At 42.0% G+C, this 18,364-nt stretch overlaps 3 non-coding genes across 3 annotated transcripts; 2 read left to right on the top strand and 1 right to left on the bottom strand.

The window, feature by feature from the left end:
• The first annotated feature begins 10,169 nt into the window (after positions 1-10,169).
• Positions 10,170-10,241, top strand: TRNAD-GUC (transfer RNA aspartic acid (anticodon GUC)). Its single transcript has one exon. It is a non-coding gene; the product is annotated as a tRNA-Asp (tRNA).
• A 130-nt stretch (positions 10,242-10,371) lies between these two features.
• Positions 10,372-10,443, bottom strand: TRNAD-GUC (transfer RNA aspartic acid (anticodon GUC)). Its single transcript has one exon. It is a non-coding gene; the product is annotated as a tRNA-Asp (tRNA).
• A 332-nt stretch (positions 10,444-10,775) lies between these two features.
• Positions 10,776-10,847, top strand: TRNAW-CCA (transfer RNA tryptophan (anticodon CCA)). The gene has a single exon. It is a non-coding gene; the product is annotated as a tRNA-Trp (tRNA).
• The last annotated feature ends 7,517 nt before the right edge of the window (positions 10,848-18,364 follow it).

Here is an 18,364-nt window from a genome sequence, read left to right as displayed (position 1 = left end):
TCAGCTTTTAATCATATGATGTAGTTATATGAATGACTGTTCATTCTTGATGCATGGTTTCAATCATTTCTGCCTTTTAAACACAGATGAAAAATATATATATACACACATACATATACTGTCTTAAATTATTTCTTGGCTCAGAAGCCAGCTTTATTTAGAAACTGATAACTAACTTAATTTTAAAACAAAAAGGCATTGTCCAAAACTAGTAGGCTTTATAGATGTAAAGCAAACACACATTGTGGAAATGTCAAGTAAAACGCTGAAGAACACAGGACTTCCTTATATGAGGAAACAATATTTAGAAGTACTAAAATTAATATTAAATTTTTTAGAGTAACATGCTGACACACAGTATATTGTTTGTCTGATGGTGCATGTCTTACAGATTAAAGTAAGGCTCCAAGAATGTGCAGATGTGGAGTATCACATAAAGAGGCTTTAAGAATGCCAAGATATTATGCTTAAATATACTAGTAAGTGAATCAGAGAATTCTTCATTCTGTGGTAGACAAATATATGGAGAGATATGCTATGCACAGACGTACAGCTCTTACTCATGGTATTACTGGTTGTTGAATTTTCTTGTAAACCTGAAATAACCCGTCTGAAATCATTCTGAAGAGCTGACATTTCAGACTCATTAATCCACTAAGTTCATTAAAAAGTTATCTAATAAGTTTGTTAAAATTCTTTTGCTTATCAGAAGAGTATGTAGGTTCAGAAATTTGTCCGTGTCAGACCTGGCAAATATTTGATACCTTCAGCAGAATTTTGTCAGAAGTGCGAAGTATTATTGGAATTCAGAACTGAAGTCTTTTCAAAAAGCTTAGTCATCATGCCAGTTAGAAAACAATGGTTCTAAAAATATCTTTTTCATTTGCCTTTTTACTTTTCTTAAACTATATCAGAAAAGATTGCAGCCCCCTCATCTATTTGAACAGAAAAGCCTACACCATTTCTTCCAATGAGTATTTAATCTATAGAAAAACTTGAATTTTTCCCACCTTCTTCTTTTCACAGCTTCTAAATAAAAGTCTATCAGTGTATGAAACTGAGAATGTTCATACAGCAAAATCACATTGATCCCTCTCTGGTTCCGGGCAACAGTCCTTGAACTCCCAGTTATTATTAAATAAACGAAGAAGAAGGAGCATTCTTTCATTTGGGAAAAATACCCTGTTTGCTAATGAGAACTTTTGCTGCAGTGATGGTGCAACTTACATCATCTGCTTCCTCTCTGTCATTCTTGTTACACTGAGAATAGGTGACTGCAGTTACCCAACTCTAGGTGAAAGGGTTAGTTCCATATCTTGCAAAATCCCTAAAATGTGGGTCCTTCCCACATGCATAAATAGGGAAGATGACCTAACTGCTTTCCCATTTCCTGCTCCTCTTTATCATCTCTTTCTTCTCTTTTCTACATTCATTATTAATAAAAAATGGGCAAACCCAGGCACTAACTGCACATCTGGTTCAGCTCTGGCAAGAACTCCCAGGACACAAGTGGCAACAGCTGCCAAGTGCCTTAATTTCAAAATAGAAATTCTCCTGTTAAAACTTTCTGTAAGAGACTGATGGATTTTTGCTGCCAAGTGAAATAGGCCAGTCCCATAGTTAAGACACTGCTGCAACTTCTCTTCTTTCCAAACTCATGATAGCAAAATGCTATCCACAAATTCAGCTAAGAGAATGTGAGGGAGGGGAAGAGTGATGCTTTCTTCAGCCATTTTGACCCAGCTTGGTAGAATCTCGTTTTATTTTTTGTAAGATGAGTTGAATTTAAAATATTTGATTTTTTTTTTAATTTCTGCTAGTTTTAATGCAATTAACATCAAATAGTAACCTCAATTTCTGCTATCAAACTAATTTCCACTCAGTAATTTTACTGGACGATAAAGCAGAGCACCACCAGAGGGAGCCAGTGCAAAGGAAAACTTGAAAGTCTAGTTCTTTGGGAAAAAAAAGCCAAACAAACAAACCCAAAACACCAAAAACTCGCAGACAAGGATTATTGTTCTGAAGCACAGTGTTTGTGCCTTTTGAAGTAAAAATCTCCATATTCCAATCACACATAATGAGGAACAGTAATGTAAATGAAAAGAAAAAACCTTGCTTACTTTTTTTCCCCAGGAATACATGCATCATTTTGCATTGCACTATACTTTAATAACCTCTTATTTTAATTATTTATAGTCACCTTGACAATGTCTCCCTTCACATTTTGCCCTCCACCAATTCCTCAGCTTTTTTCTCACCTCTTTTAACTGATATCTCCAGAACAGCAACTGCAGGTCACCACCTCCCATCCTTAGTAGCTGTGAGAAAGACGTAAAATGTCCTGTGTTCTCTGAACCTGACTCCACCTAGCCACAGATCTGATTTTTTTTGTCTTGCTGCTTTTTCTTCAATTTTATTAGAATTAAGAGTAATTTGGTGATTGTCAGGCAATTGTATTGCAGCACAGTAGCGCTGTGCTCATAATTCAAGCAGCTGCACTCCAAGCTCATCATTCTCAACAGTTCCTCATTTGTGGTTTTGGCTGTTCAACTGACTTTAAATATTCATCTCTTGTTTCAAATTTAAAGTGCACTGTGAATCATTTCTGCATTTTTTTTAAGTTTCAGTGAGTGAGATGGTTAACCATCTATCTCATCTTGACCAGCCTCTGCTTAATATGCACATTTGCTTTTCTCTATCATGAATAACATTGGAAATGGCAATTAAATTCTGTAAGGGCTCTTTAATATTTTATTTTGTACCATCTTCTTTCTTCCATCTGCTAAATCTAAAAACCTATCCACATTCTTAATATTGCTCATCCACCCACTGAAAATTGTATAAGAAGCCAAAGAAGCCAGTCCAAGGATCCTCTCCTGGCGTGCTGAACAGGACCAGCAGTCTCCTCTAGCTTTCGGGTCACTCTTTTGCATCCCCATGACGTGAAAAGACATAGGCTATCCAACTTTTCTCAAGGAGAAAGAGTAAAACAAAAAACAGGATAGCACGGGAAGAATAATTGAAAATAAACACAAAACAGTGAGGACTGTGCAGTGGAGAAGCCAGAAGTAAGAGTAACAGTACTGTACATGGCAAGGATAAAAAACAACTACTGAAATGAGAATAAAACCTTTATTGGGTTTTTTTAGTCATGAGGACCACTTGGGGTTTCTCAAGGTTTCCCTCCACACATGGATTATGGCAATCTTCTGGGTAAGGGAAAGAGGAATGTGGTTTCTGTGCCACGTGTCCGTGTATCCTAAGGAAAGGAGAAGGGTGGAAACTATTACTCCATCATGTCTAGAAAGGGAGCTATTCTTCCATTCCCCATGTACAGCGCAATGAAGTAGTAAAGGGTGGCAGCTGGAGGTACAGGAATGTATAGTGAAGCCAGCGTTACATCAAACTGCTACTGTGCTGATAGCTTTGATTTAGTGCTTGGTTGTTAAAATAAATGAGTTGTCAACTCTGTCTTTTCCTGAGGCTATTCTTAGCACTTTGGGGTTTTTAACATTTATCATAATATTTTCCAAAACACCCATCGAGCTCTGGAGGTCTTCTCTAATGAAATTTTAGAGAAAGATTGCTAGCAGACACTGTATTCTTCATATAAGCTCCATTAACTCAGATACCACTCAGAAGATTCCAAACTGTCATTTGTTATTCTTTCTCCTTAATACCAAATGATTTTACAGACAAAATGTACCTTGATGATGCACTATGATGTTTCAATATCAACTCTCAATGGCTGCTTTTTGTCTTAGCTACAGTGCTCTCTAAACTTTGGATCTTGTGAACCACCAATACATTTTTCAGTTACGCCTATCTGCCTGCCATGCTAAAACTTGTCAAAACCTTCACAAAAGCAGCAAAACATACATAAATTTCCCTTTATACTGCTATGACATGTTCTGATAGTGTTTTCAAGGTGAGGTCAGTTTCCCTTGTGTTAACTGCTAGATAGAAAATAAACTGACTTTATACATTCTTGGCTTAGCACACTGATTTTTTTTTACCCACCAATTTTTCAGTAGTACAGCAGTACAATCTGCCATTTAGAGAACAGCAAGTGCAATTCTGGTCCAGGGCACAAGTGAGTTCTGATGACAGAGGATATAAGTTTTTTTCAACTCTTCTGCAGGATCTTCTATGTATTTCTGCTTTTACACCTTAAGCAAGCACATAATTTTGGGGTTTAATAGCACCTCCTCCCTATGCTCACTTTGGTTTACATGTCCAATTTCCCCCATTGTAATTACTTGGCCTGCACTTGTCTGTGATGTCTCTAGCTCGTGAGCATCAGGATGCATTAAAGGAATTTCTGAAGACCAGCTTTCTAAAATAAAGTTAAATTCATTGAGTATTTCATCATTCGTGATCTTGTAAAATCAATTCCTGTAAATGTCTCCCCATCCTCTTTACAGTAAAATTCATTTCTTTATGTGATGCTTCTATCTTGTAACACCTCTGGTTTGGATACCTAATTCAGTCTGTGATGCTTTTTCTTGTATTACTTTCTGCGGGGTTTGCTACCTCGTGCTTTTTTTCCCTGTCTGAACACTTTATTTGCTTTATTAGCCTTATTAGCCTCATGATTCCTTTTTTTTTTTTTGAATGATAGATGTTCATTCCCAGAAGTGACAGGATGTGAGAGTTACATAATATAATATAAATAATTATATTATATATAACATTTACTCTATAATGTATAATGCATAATGTACAATATAAACTAAGAATTATATTACGATCACGTGTCAGTATTTTGATTTTTTTTATGTTTGTGTCTAGAATTTTCCTTCTCAGGTGCTACATGATTGATCTATTTTGAAGCAAATTATTTAAAATGTCAAGATTCTAAGAAATTGTGTAGTTCAGATGAAATCAGACCAATGGTGAAATTGTTTGGATCCACTAGAGTCTTTCATCACAGCTAGAAAGTTATTATTCTTGTAGTCATGTGGTAGGCATATTCTAGTATCCAGAACTGCATTACATAGGAACTCTAATATTAGTACACAATCTATTAATTTTCGGCAGTCTCCTGATGTGTCTTTTACAGCTTTACAGCATAAAAACTCTTCTGAGATTAATTTGCATCTATACATATCGTACACCAAAAGAAGCACACAAGCTGATCAACTTTCTTCCTACCCAGTCCATCCTCTGATTTCAAAGCAGGACATCTCCCAGATTTTTGCTATTCTAAAGTTGAACCTATTCATTAAAACCAGCCAGTGCCCACTTTTCCTGGTTTGATTTTTCCAGGTTTTTATGGTATCTCTTCAGTACATTTGCTTGGCAGTCCCTTTTGAAGGGAAAAGTGATCAGAATGCAGATTGCCTCCGAGAAGTTTATTCTTATTGAGAATATCCATTGAATTTAAACCATGCTATAGGAATATAAATGGCTAGATTAAACTATTAAACTTTTCTTTCAGAGTGCCTTTCAGCTAAACAGAAAATCCAGTTCTGCATGGGCACTCCTTGTCTATTTTTTTCACAATTCTTAGGACACAAATTCTCAAGCCCCAAGATTAGTCCCACAAGTTTTTAAAAGGCTCCACTTATTAGACAGTTCATGTGATGCAACACAGAGGAAGCTGCCCAGCTGTGTGGCTGCATTTAGTACAGTATAAACTATCCTAGGCATGCTAATAGGGGAAAGCCCCTTAAATCCCTCCTCCCACTAATCCAGCAGGCACTGCCACACAATGTCACAGTCCCCTTTACCTTGAATTTCTTCAGCTCTTCACCCATTGACTTTACACAGGATGTCTGATCAATAATTCCCCTAGGTGATATAAACTGATTTTCCTAGTAACTTCTAAAACTTCATTTTAGCTTGACCAAAATACATTGGCACAGAAAGGGATCACTAAGTCAAAGAGACTGCACAATCTACTACAGACAGAAATTGTACAAGGCCAAAACTATACTTGAAAGAAGCCCTATAACTTTACGTGCCATTTGATAACTTGCATATTCTTAATGAAATGCTCATTAAATCCTGTGCTAAGAACTTCACAGGATGAAGGTACAGATGAAAAATAAGTGGGAGACAGATCATAAAGAGCAGACAGGGTGCTGGATATGTATGGATGGGCAGCAATAGAGAGTGTATAAAATCGCTATGAAGAGCAATCAGAATCAAATTTTGCAGCAGCTGTTCTGGACTGGGGCATCCTAAAGACCACATCAGTGAAGAGCTTCACTCCTCATGCACAGTTTGTGCTTTTACATTGATTTAGAAGAGCTAATTTCTGCAGGTTCAGAAGGCTCTTCCACCCCCTGCAAATACAAAATTTGTCATTGGGCTGGAATGACTCCTGCCAATTTGCAGTCTGGCAAGGAGGTGAGGGCCTGATTTGATGCTCACACAACTTCACTGTCAGCAACTGCTGGTTCTGAGGACTGTCCTCATTTCATTCAGAGTATCTGGATCATTGTGGCAACTACTGCTAGGAGGGAACTGCTGGTGCAAGGAGATGGCCTAACAATATTTCGTCCTATATTAGCACATTCCCCCTGCTGACACATTCCAGATCACTTCATAACCTGCAGAGCAAACAACACAGATGGTCTTCGGTAGCTTCTTTTATTTTTCTAATTTGGACTCCTAACATTTTTCTAATGGGATTAGAAACCCTATTGACAGACCCCTGTACAACAAATCTAAAGCCAGTGACAAGTGGTTTGCTTTTCCTAGCTTCCTTCATGTACTCTGGTTTGAAAAACCTGGAAAGTAACTCTTGTGTATCAGAGCAGTTCTCCAGAAGGCAGTAGGGGTTTTGCGGTGACACCAGGCAGGTGTCACTCAGTACTCACCTTGACTACTCTGAAGTAGATACATTTTAAAGTGTGAATATGTTTTAAGCTAACCAAAAGGTATCTGAAGAAAATAGACAAGAATCACAATATTAAACAACTTCCTATTCGTATAAGATGGTCATCAGTCCAGTTATTTAAGTGAAAAAGAAAACTTAACATATTTAATAAGGCATCATTTTCAGAGTGTGGTTCATTCAACAAGCCATTGCTATGGAGAGATGCTCTGGTAGAAGAGGCTCAATCTGCTTCAAGACACTATTACATAGCTAAATTTTAATTGGCTACTTCAAATTAAAACCAGAACCGTGACTTTGTACCACTATTACCCATGAGCATGCACTGTGTCCAAAGCACCACTTCTGGACTCTGGGATGCCACCATAGCTCTCCTGTGAGGATATTTTGCACAGCCCAGCCTCCTGCCTGGGGGACCAGGCAGTGCCTCTAAGGTAGCACTGTTGCACGTCACAGTTTGTGTCTATACACCGCTAAGGATGGTATCAGCTGTGCTGAACCTCAACATGCCAATAACAATCTATGTTACCTGTCAAGGCAAATAAATGTCAGCAGGCGACACGGGTGGACGACATCAAGTTGAGCAGAGTAACTGATACACTCGAGGGCTGTCATTCAGAGGGCCTTCGACAGGCTGGAGAAATGGGACAACACAAATACCATCAAATTCCACAAAGGCAAATGTAAAGTCCTGTGCCTTGGATAGAAGAACTCCATACAACAGCCAGGAGCTGAATGGGTAAATGGCAGCTTCTCAGAAAAGGTCCTGGAGGTCCCAGTGAACAACAAGAATGGACATGAGTGAGCACTTGTTCTTGTAGCAATGAAAGTTAAATGTATGATGGGCTGCATTAGTAACAGTACAACCATCAGATCCAGGGAGGTGATTGCTGCCCTCACCACCATTTGGCACTTGGGAAACTGCCTATGGAGAACCATGCATGGAATGGAGCACTGCAATACGAGAAAGATATCAACAAACGAGCTCAACAGAGGGCCAGCAAATGATTAGGGAGCCAGAGCATGTTAGAAACAAGGAGACACTGAAAGAGCTGAGTTTGTTCAGCCAGAAGAAGAGAAGGCTACTCGACAATCGTGTCTTCAGCTACCCAGTGGGAGGGCATAGACAAGATGGAGCCAGACTCTTCTGGAGGTGCCCAACAGAACAAGAGGCAACCGATCAAGCTGCAACATGGCAAATTCCAGGCAGATACAGGGAGAGGGGGAAATTCTTCACAGTGAGGGTGGACAACCTGTTGCACCAAAGAGGTGATGGAATGTCCTATCCATGACGATATTCAAAATGCAACAGATGGACAAATCGCAAGCTGAGCTTCAGCTAAGCAAGCTGAAGGGGAGATAACTAGCTTCCAGTCACAATGATGCACTAGATCCTAGCCTTACTCCTGCTTATGGTCATAAAGGGCCTCTTGGAGAAGGCTGTTACTCCAAGCAGCAGTTCCCTAATGACTGTTGAGCACAAAGCTGGCACAATGATGAGAAAAGCATAGAACAAGATTCTTAGGACTGGACATATGGAATAGCTGTATACAGATCCTGAAGAGAAAGCAGGCACTTCACAAACTTTGGAGCACTGACCCTGGTTCCTAACACCCATTCTGCTTTGCACGTGTCTCTGTGACAAATCAACAGAGAACGCATTTGATCTGTAACTGCAAGTCATTGCAGCCTTATAATAGTCCATCCACTCTAAAAAAAAGCACTTTTGCTGTGCTAATTCATACCTCAACATCTCTTCTTGCTCCCTTCTCAGATAGCTTCAGATCAACCATCTTCTTGGTTGCAGCTCATAAGAATGTCCTTGAAACTTGGGCTTCAGAAGTTCATATAAGCTTCACTGAGAAAACAAAGGTGGTCATTGTTTTCATCATAGCAGGACAGTTGGCTAACCATTCTTTAGGGTTGTTTAAGAGTTGCCATCACCAGCTCAGGTCACAGCAGGTATTTTTAGTAGATACGCTTGTTCTCTGTGGCAAATGAGGAATGGGAAAAGGCTGTGCAGGAGACAGCATATTGAGTAGCATTTTTGATTCAGAGTTGATCACCCTCATGGGAAGAAGCAGTGGAGAACTTATGGGGTGGCTGATGCGGTCAGAGGTAGCTGTCCCAAAAGGCAAGTGTGTGTAGAAGCACAGCAATGAGCTGAGGTATGACCAAGGACTCTCGTTATCAAACTAGCTGCTTTCTGATAAAAACACCCTTTGCAATGTACCGAGTGACTGAAAACGGTGCTTCAAAAATCTGTCATACTGTAGGCTTTCCCCATTTCTCCAGCAGGTCCCAGCCAGCTCTGCTTTTGCTCCCACTGACAAAGTGAAGAACACCAAAAAAAGTGTCTATGCAACTTGTGAGCCTGGCTCCAGTATTCTGAAGATGCTTAGTGATGCCACAAATTTGCAAGAGATGTTATGGAGCTAGCAGAAGTCCTGTACCAAGAGAAGACAACCCAAGGAGAGGTCTGTGCAGGAACCTGAGGCAAAAGCAGCGCTGAGGCAAAAAGCAGAAGCAAAGGAAGGTCTTAACTGCAGCAAGCACCCCCACTCACACAGGCTGTCACTCACCCACCTGACTGCAGCGATAAAGGAACAGGAGCGACTGAGATGGTCTAAAAAAGGTCTAAACTAGCTACGTACGTGCGATCCCACAAAACGCAAGCAAGCAATGTTTGATCCACCAAAAAGTCTCCCGGCTTAGTTTACCATTTTGAATAAAATTTGAATCTGCATAGCAAGTTTAGACCGGCCTAGCAGCACCATTTTTGATCCTGCTCTGGGATGTTTAAATCCTACCACCTGATCACAGCCCTACCAGTTCATCTCATTACGCAGCCTCTAAAGTAATTAAGTTATTACGAGACTTTAGTTCTTATTTTTCACTTCCTAGGATAAAGATTGTGTATCCGTAGCATCCACTGAGAAACACACGTACATTCAAATGCTGAAGCGAGCAGGCCAGTTTTTAGAATACTTAGTTTTTCCAGTCACCTGTTGATGTTCGGCGTTAATTCATCAACTAGCAAATTAAATATAGTTCCCTGCCTCACAGCACCGCGTAACTGCTGAGCAAGCCTCTCCAAAGCCACACGGCCAGACTGCGCGCTCCTGCCTTGTACTAGAAATCGGTTTCCATTTCCCTCCTTCCCTTTTCAGGCAGGGCCGGAGCAGGTGCTCGGGCCCCTTCCCCCCGCGCGCTGCTGACTCCAGCCCTTCTCCGGTTCCCGTGAAGAGCGGCCCCTCGCACGGCGCCCGGGGGCGGGGGCAAAGGGGGTGGCCTGTCGCGCGGGAACACCGCGCCCCGCAGCTCCTCGTTAGTATAGTGGTGAGTATCCCCGCCTGTCACGCGGGAGACCGGGGTTCGATTCCCCGACGGGGAGAGGCGCGCTCGCCCGCGCTCTTTTATTGCCCCGCCTTCCTCCCAACCGTCAGGCGGAAAAAGGGGGCGGCGCCGCTTCCGCCCCGCGGCTTTTGCGCAGCGAGGGCGGGAGGGAAAAAGGTATTGAAGGCCTCCCCGTCGGGGAATCGAACCCCGGTCTCCCGCGTGACAGGCGGGGATACTCACCACTATACTAACGAGGAACCGCCTGACAACAACGTTTTCGCGCGGCTCCTTTTAGGTAGTGCAGGCCCAGGCTGTCCCGGTGCAGAACACTAACGGGGAGTGTTTGGCAGAGGGGAGGGACGGGCGGGAGCCGGGACCCCCGAGCCTGCGCGCGGCGGCAGCACCGGGGGCTCCTCGCCGCCAGGGCTCTGCGGTGGCGGGTGAATTGAGGCGGAGAGGGGCCGGCGCGCGGGTCTGCGGGTTCGGGCGGTGCCGGGGCAGGAGGACCCCGGGTCGGGCTGGTCCCCAGCCCGCTCTGCGGCGTCCGCGGCGCGCGAGCTGTAACGCTGCGCACGCCAACACCCAGCAGGACCTCGTGGCGCAACGGTAGCGCGTCTGACTCCAGATCAGAAGGCTGCGTGTTCGAATCACGTCGGGGTCAATTGCCTTTTGTTTTGTCAGCGGCTCTTTACTGGCCTCACCTCGGCAGAAAACGAGAATAAGAGGGACGCTAAACCGCCCGCCCTCTTTTTTTTTTTTTTTTTAATTCCTTAAAGCTTAGAATCTCCGTTTTTTCTTCAGTCCGAGGCTCCTCTTTTTGCTGCAGCCCAGAGGGAAAGCTGGTATGAAAAGTACGAAACGGGGCAGTGATGGGGCAGCACGGCGGGAGAAACCCAAGGAACGTGCTCGGGAAGCATCTGCCTTTGCAGTTTCCCCTTGGGGGAAGGGCTGGGGCGAAAGGGTGCAACGAAGGGAAAGGAAACGAGGCCACTGCTGCCCCTCCCTGCGAAATGGGTGGGATGGGAGCAGCATGACTGGAGGAGCCACACACGTCTTTGTTTGTGGCGTTTGTGTGTACAGGACTTTATAATATCACACGCTGAAGCACAGAAGGCGAGAGCGTGTCGAATCATAGAATCATAGAATAACCGGGTTGGAAGAGACCCACCGGATCATCGAGTCCAACCATTCCTATCAAACACTAAACCATGCCCCTTAGCACCTCATCCACCCGTGCCTTAAACACCTCCAGGGAAGGTGACTCAACCACCTCCAATGACCCTTTCTGTGAAAAATTTTTTCCTAATGTCCAGCCTAAACCTCCCCTGGCGGAGCTTGAGGCCATTCCCTCTTGTCCTGTCCCCTGTCACCTGGGAGAAGAGGCCAGCACCCTCCTCTCCACAACCTCCTTTCAGGTAGTTGTAGAGAGCAATGAGGTCTCCCTTCAGCCTCCTCTTCTCCAGGCTAAACAACCCCAGCTCTCTCAGCAGCTCCTCATAAGACCTGCTCTCCAGCCCCCTCACCAGCTTTGTTGCTCTTCTCTGGACTCTCTCCAGAGCCTCAACATCCTTCTTGTGGTGAGGGGCCCAGAACTGAACACAGGATTCGAGGAGCGGTCTCACCAGTGCCGAGTACAGAGGGAGAATAACCTCCCTGGCCCTGCTGGTCACGCCGTTTCTGATCCAAGCCAAGATGCCATTGGCCTTCTTGGCCACCTGGGCACACTGCTGGCTCATGTTCAGTTGCTGTCAACCAACACCCCCAGGTCCCTCTCCTCCAGGCAGCTTTCTAGACAGACTTCTCCTAGTCTGTAGCACTGCACAGGGTTGTTGTGCCCCAAGTGCAGGACCCGGCATTTGGCCTTGTTAAACCTCATGCCGAAGATCTGCTTTGAAGTTTTACAAAGACAATGCGCCGTGTGGAAACACTGAGAAAAAGTCAGAAAGAGTAGCTTTAAATTTTAAATGGGATAGAGGCCAGAGAAATGCTGTGAGATCATGTTTTCAGTACAGAAGTTCACATGTGAAAGAGTGGAAGCAAAGGCAGGAGAAGCGAGTGGTCCAGGATGAGCCAAGAGCTTGGATAGATGCCGTTAGAACCCTAAAGGCAAACAAAACCCTGACAGAGAGGAATAGGGGAGCAAGGTGCAGGGAAGGCATTTCCAAAGCCAGTGGGTTTAAGCTGTGGAACAAGGGTTTTCTCAGACTGGGCATTTCCACACCCTGAGGTGCCAGAGGCAGAAAGGTGCAGGAAGTATTTTATTTTCACCTAGATGCGAGATAACAGGTCTGAAAAGTAGTACTTCAGTGATTTGGATGCACTGGAAAGTTTGATACTTAATTAACTAGGTGGTAAACAGAATAGTTTGTCAAGTATCTGAATTTGAGGGACAGGGACAAACGTACCAGAGATAACATTCTAAGATTGTAGGAATTTATTATTAGTGTTGAAAAACAGAGCAGAAAATTAAGAGAATACAGAAATCTTAGAAATGAGACTCAGCAGAGTCATCAAAATACGGGGAGGGAGGAGTTGGGGTGGAGGGTAGGATAAGAAATTTTGGGTTTATGGGCTAATATTTCTTCCACATACCCTTAAAACCTTCCAAATACAGAAATCCTGCAACTTCCTTAAGCACTCTATTCCAGTGCTTCGCTACCCCTACCATTACTAAGTGACTATGTGTGGTTTAGCTCAGATATCCCTTTTGCTGTAACCTAAACCCAGTACTCGTGCTATTGCACCGGAGAACAGATTCCCTTCCTTTTTATAGCTACGTCTTACCCATTTGAAATTCGCTATACCTCTCATAGCTGTTCTAAAGTAATAGACAGTGTTTGCTGGGCCTCCAATTATTTGTATCACTTGCCTCTGGAGCCCTTCCAAATTAATTGCATTTTTAAGTGCCCAGAACTGATCACAGTATTTCAGCTGATTCAGATTTTACGAGGTCTGAATAGAAACCGAGTGCTGCCTCACTTGCTGTGCTGACTGGACTTCCATTTATGTGGTTAGTCCTTTTTTATGCATAATCTTTTAGATGGATGCATTTTTTATTGCATGCACAATCTGTTAGATGTGTCCCTGGTCCCACAGAGTATCTTATGTCTCTGCTTTACCATCCATCAGAGAGCTGGATGAAGAAATTGTGGCAATCTGCTTGCACTCCCTGCCAAAGCAGGTGCACTGCTCTAAGCATTCCGAGTTGTTGCTAGACAGCATCGCTGACTGACACTAAGGGGTTCATCTAATGATAATATAGACAATCTATTAATAGAAATCAAAGCTTTCAGGATGTGATTTCACGCTATACCTAACTTATATGCCTAATGTAATGTGAGTGCAGGCTGTCACAACTTGATCAGTCTCACTTTGCCCTGTCCACCCCTGCCTACCCCCATTCCACTTGGATCACATCTTGCAATTGTGCAGCAGCAGCTGCTAGCTCAGCATGCGGCTCTGGCGGCTCAACTACTAGATCCAACGCGAGGAAAGTGTCAGGAGTGCATGGTCCGGGAGGGGTTAGAGAGCAGGATCAGCCCTTTCAACAACAACCACAACCACCAATGGTTCAGTGAAATATTTTTGTCAGCTGTTCTTTGGAGGGAGAGCCTTCTGTCCCCAGATCAAAATAACTGGTGATGTTTAAAGACTAAATGAAGGAATAAAATGTGCCATAGCTATGATCCTTTCAATTTTCTATCAGTGAAACAGGGATAATAATTCTCCTTTTTCTCACTGCTATTTTGTCAAGTTGGCTCCATTAATTCCGAAGCACTCAAGTAAGTTGGTGGGTGTTTCTCACCATTATTCCTACTGTACCCATGCTTCTGTGCTTTTATCCCTTTCTAACTTCTGAATACATCATTTTTTAGCCTGACTGAGGTCTTAAAACAGATTGTTTTCTTAGTAAATTGTTACTAGCTAAATATAGACAATAACTTAAATCTACATTAGGTTTAAAAGTCTTGGAGCTGATGTAGTAGATTTCATATGGTAAATATAGTTTCTGCACTGTCTCTATCCATATATGATAAAAATAGATATCAAAATAATGCTTGTTTGGAAATGATTCAGTGTGGGAAACTTCTCTGTAAACTGTCCTTTTCAGTACTTAAGTAGTAGCTGATACTTCTCCCTCATTGGTACATGCCTTTGTCAATCAGTCACCAGTAGAAAGTTGTAAAACAGTTATACTGCTCAGTTTTATACATTTCCCTCCCTGCCTGGGGACAGTCGTGCAGACCACCCAGTGCCGAGCACTCCTGTATTCACAGCAAGGGCAACCACGCACCGGTGACACACCCACAGCAGGCAGAATTCCCCTGAGGGTGCCAGTGAGAGTGCCGTCCCTCGGTAAAACTACATCCACTGGCAAATTCAGCAGATGTAACTTTTTTTCTACAGGAGAATTGCTCTAGAAGCAGTATGTTCCATTATAGTAAGGCATGACTTTTTCGTATCACTTTGGCCTTTCTACTTGGATTATGCTTAAAAAAGGCATTTCTGATAAGCAAGCTAGTTATTAAAAAGCCATCTAATTTTTCTAAATAAATCAAGAATGTGGAGAATAAATGAATTATTTTAGAAAATATTATCCGGTGGGTTTCTTCCAACCTGGTGATTCTATGATTCTATGAAAATATAGTTACACTGTGCCATGGTGATTAGGCAACTGTTTATTCCACTTATAGTAATGCTTTCCAGTTTCTATTGCCTTTCTCAGAGGGCATATTATTTTCATTGTAAAACTCGCTGTGCAACAAGACTGCATTAATATTTCATACATTTTTTCTTTACATTTCTTTTAACTAAGAAGATTTCCATATCAGCTCAGTCTAAGACAAGGGCATGTCTGCAGCACCACTTCCAATGCCTTTGGCAGGAATTGATTTATAGTCCTCACAATTTTATTATGTTTTATAAGGCAAATGTTACAAGTGAATGCACATTACGTCTCTGTGCTGTATTATGTGTTAAAAGTTACCCAACCCCTCCACTGAATTTAGGATATTTTTTGTAGCACAGCATAAAGTAGCCGTCTCGCTTTTACAGATGGCACTAGAAAGCAGGGGAAGTTGGGGAAACTCAAAGCTATAAATGTGAGATAATCTAGAAAGTATTCAGTGTTTTCATTGCAAAGACTGTTTGACTGAAAATCTCATTCTCAGGCTTCAGGAAAGCTAACAAATTCCAGACATATGGGAGGGTCCTGCAAAGGAAGGATTTTTGGCTTCTGCTTTCAGCATATTTCACATTTTTTGGCATGCTTAGGGCAGGTTTTCAACCACTGATAATGGCCACAGTCCCATATAATTTGCACTTTTTTCCCTAAAAGTTCTTTTTGTCACCATTTATACCAACAAGAGGTAAAATGTGACTACCTGTTTCTCAGGTGGAGGCAGGTATTCTGGTCTTTGAAAACCAGAACTTGCTGTTAAGGATAAACATTTAAGTACTGTAATGCTTCACAGAAGGCACTCCTATCTTTTAAGATGTAAATTGTTTGATAGGCATTGTGAATTGTCTGATAGGAACCACCTCCTGAATTTTTTTCCCTGCAAAACCAGAAAGATCTTTTGAGCTCACTCATAATGAACTCCTTCCCTTATCCCCTTTGACTGTTAGGTTAGGCTACAAAACGCAAGTTTTTTTTCCCTCAACCAAAACAGACAATAAAGGTGCAGATCTTCAGCTGCATTAAGGTCTAGTTGTGGTGCTAGTTGCAGGTTCCGGTGTTAAACATTATGTATGTGCACATTTTGGCACTTTCTTATATTATTATACTTTCCCTGTCTTTACCTTGCCAGGAGGATGCCTGTTGTTCCCAAGGAGCAACAACAAAAAGTGCAGAGCTGGGGAATAAAGGACAGTTTTGTGTCAAGATTTGGGTTTCTTTTATGGATTTGGCTTCCTGGAGGAGTCTCTTGCTCTGAAACAGGGCAACACTGAACTGTTATACAATGCCTTCTTAGCTTTTGTCACTTTGGAAGAAGCTGAAGATAAGCCAATAACACGAGTCCAATGTCCATGCAATGGAGACATGTCAATGTAACAATACAACAGAGAAAATCACTCAAAAAGAGTTAATACCTATTTCTGTAGTAGGAGAAATAACTTTCAAAACATAAACAGACTGTAAATACGAAATGTAAACAATGTCAGTCTGAGGCTGCATTTCCACAGTCATTGTATCGGACTTTCAGCAATTAGCCCAAACACGACGCTCAGTTTCTTCTGCCTTTATACGGTTTTGCCGGTATTGCCTAAAAGCAGTAAGACAAAATGTACAGATCGACATAAAGCCAGTTAACCCTTTTTTATGACCAAAGCTGCACTGTGAGTGTAACTTAGTACTGTTTTACTGCTTTATACCATATTGCTGTTGCATTTTTTGCTACCCTCAATGCATTAATACCAGACTTACCATCAATGTACTTTGAAAGGTGTAAACCAACTTCCACTCCTAAAGGTCATTTACAAGAAAAGCGAGGATCAACTATATAGCATATTCTGAACAGTAAAATGAGTTGCAAATGGCAGCTGCACTCCTTTAAGAAGCAGTGTCAGAAAACAAGCTCCAGGCCTAAAGTACAGTATTATATTTGTCTATGGGGATGGTAGATGGTGTCTGCACCAATTTTTTAGAATGCATTTCCACTGTTACCTTTGATTAACATTTCCAACACCCAGTTCCCCCTTACACTGCTTCAAAAAATTGTTTTACTTGATACAAATGAGATTGCTGGTTTTTACATTACCCGAAGAGTTGAACAATCTCTCTGCTGCTGCCTTTCTGAAGTATGTTGTATCTGTCTGCAACTGGTTTCATACCTGAATAAGATGCAAAAACTTAAAGGTGGGGAAAGGATCTATTTTCTGAGAGGCTTCTCAAGGTGGAACATACTATCTATGCTTTAGATTACTACCATCAAATTTGGAGAGGAACTCAATTTCCTTTAAGCATTTCCAAAACACCTGTCATGTGATCCCCATGTGCCAGGGAAAACTTTAGAAATACACAGAACCCTGTAATTTGTTCTGTTCGGTCTTACAAGTGGTAGTCAGTCCATATTGGTATACGAATATTTTCTTTGTATACATATGCTGTCAATGAAAGGAAGACATTTCCACCCACATTCAGCCTCATTGTATAACAAACCAAACTAGTAAAGTTTGTGCAATATCAAGAACGAAATAGTTTCAGATAGAAGTTATAATGAACTGCAGATGGTGGCCATCTCATATCACTACTTGCACTACAAGGTAAGTTAAATTCCCCAAGCTAAGCTTCTCCCTTGTATTAATTCCTTTGTCACACCTTGTATTAATTCCTTTGTCACACCTTGTATTAATTCCTTTATCACACCACACCAGTTCGTCTGTTGGAAGCTTCAGGCTTCTTGTGGGTGAGTCCTTGATTTGCCTGGAAATTACCTTCCACAAAAAATAACCCACAGCACCTTCATCTAGTTGGTGCTGTGGTAAGCGCTAGCTAAACAGGAATGACAGGCACCACATTTAGTGATGGAGCAAATCAAAACGGAGGGAATCCTTTTCCTCAGCAGCAATCTAAAAGTGGTTTTGGAACAAAGAGAAGTGGGTGCTAGTACCAACAGTCCTGTTTCATGTCTATGACTGACAAGCAAACTAACATATTCATGTCACTCATCTCTGATAGTGCAATACGGTTCTCAAAGGCATAGGATTTATAGTCAGATTGATACCAAAAATGCCAGCAAATAAAAACTCTCTGAGACTCACTTTGGAGTTTTATAAAGCAAGCATCCTTTATCAGGCCTGGGCAACATGCGGGGATGATCTCCATCAATCATGTCCAAGGAGACAAAGGCTAGTTGCAGAATATATTTCCCATTTACATGCACAGGTATAAATTTTCCCAGAAATCTTATGCATATTCTATTACTTTCCAAGGTCTAATTTTAATGTTATGAAACTTTACAACAGTCAAAACCCTTGCTAAACTTGAGCTGACTCCCGCTCTCTGCTTGACCTTGCCTTTCAGATTAGTAAGGATTCCAAACAGAGGTGATTACAGAAGAAGAGACAACTGTTTAGCACAAATCGTTCCTCACATCATATATTATCATTTTCAAAGAACGGACAGTACCTGGAAAACACCATTTAAAGGAAAACATGCTATCAGAGAAACAAAAC

This window comes from Phaenicophaeus curvirostris, chromosome 1 (assembly GCF_032191515.1).
Source record: "Phaenicophaeus curvirostris isolate KB17595 chromosome 1, BPBGC_Pcur_1.0, whole genome shotgun sequence".
Lineage (NCBI taxonomy): Eukaryota > Metazoa > Chordata > Aves > Cuculiformes > Cuculidae > Phaenicophaeus > Phaenicophaeus curvirostris.
This window is presented reverse-complemented; position numbering and strand designations above follow the sequence as displayed.